Source organism: Centruroides sculpturatus, unplaced genomic scaffold (genome assembly GCF_000671375.1).
Source record: "Centruroides sculpturatus isolate CEXI.00-Female unplaced genomic scaffold, Cexi_2.0 scaffold261, whole genome shotgun sequence".
In the NCBI taxonomy this organism is placed as follows: domain Eukaryota; kingdom Metazoa; phylum Arthropoda; class Arachnida; order Scorpiones; family Buthidae; genus Centruroides; species Centruroides sculpturatus.
The window spans coordinates 211,659-212,507 of NW_019384426.1; positions in this window are offsets into that span (position 1 = coordinate 211,659).

Sequence of the window (849 nt, forward strand, 5' to 3'; positions counted from 1 at the left end):
GGTGTTGCATTTTGGATGGCCAGCAGTGTAGAAAAAAAATGAAATGAGTGAAATCGAATTATTCCAATTGAAGTTTAGACTAATTATATATAGCGGTGCAAATTTTGTTTCGGATATGATGTGTGTACATGTACAGTACTGTATCGGTACATTACGTAAACTACAGAGGATAACTATGTGTTATATTTATTAAACAAATATTTTTATTTTAACTTTAATTTTGTTATCCGTAAACTTTCCCGTGATAAAAATAAATATCTAATTTAAAAATAAAATGGAAGCCTAGAGTTGAATATCTTCGTCAGACAAAATTATTCCTAAATTTAATAGTCGTATTTTGCTATTCTGTACTGTTATTCCCAACGACATATAACTACCAGACCCCGAACCGGGCCGCCATCTTTGAAGCGAATTGAACGCGCTTCCGCCATGACACTTAAAAGGCATAAAGCTGCGCTCCCGCTGGATATACATAATACAGATATGACCGTTTATTACATAAAAATATACAATTGTCATCACACGATGCTTTTGCTAAACTGTGGCTTTAACTCAAACTGTGTTAGTCCTAAAACACCAGTCCTAACAAACAGTGCTAACACAGAAAACCACAGCTGTGCCCTAGTGCCTACGTCCTAACGTAAAAATCTGTTTTTCTCTGGATTGTCGAAATACCGATACTTTTTTTGATATGTGGAGCAATGCTATTAAAATAACTCTGTTAATTTTAGGGAAATTTCAGGTGTGTTCAGAGGGTTAACACGGTAGAAGGTTGACTACCTCTTCCTCGCAGCTATCACTTAGTGCACAATTCTGGTGAACTTCGCTGTATACGTTCTCGTTTCTCCG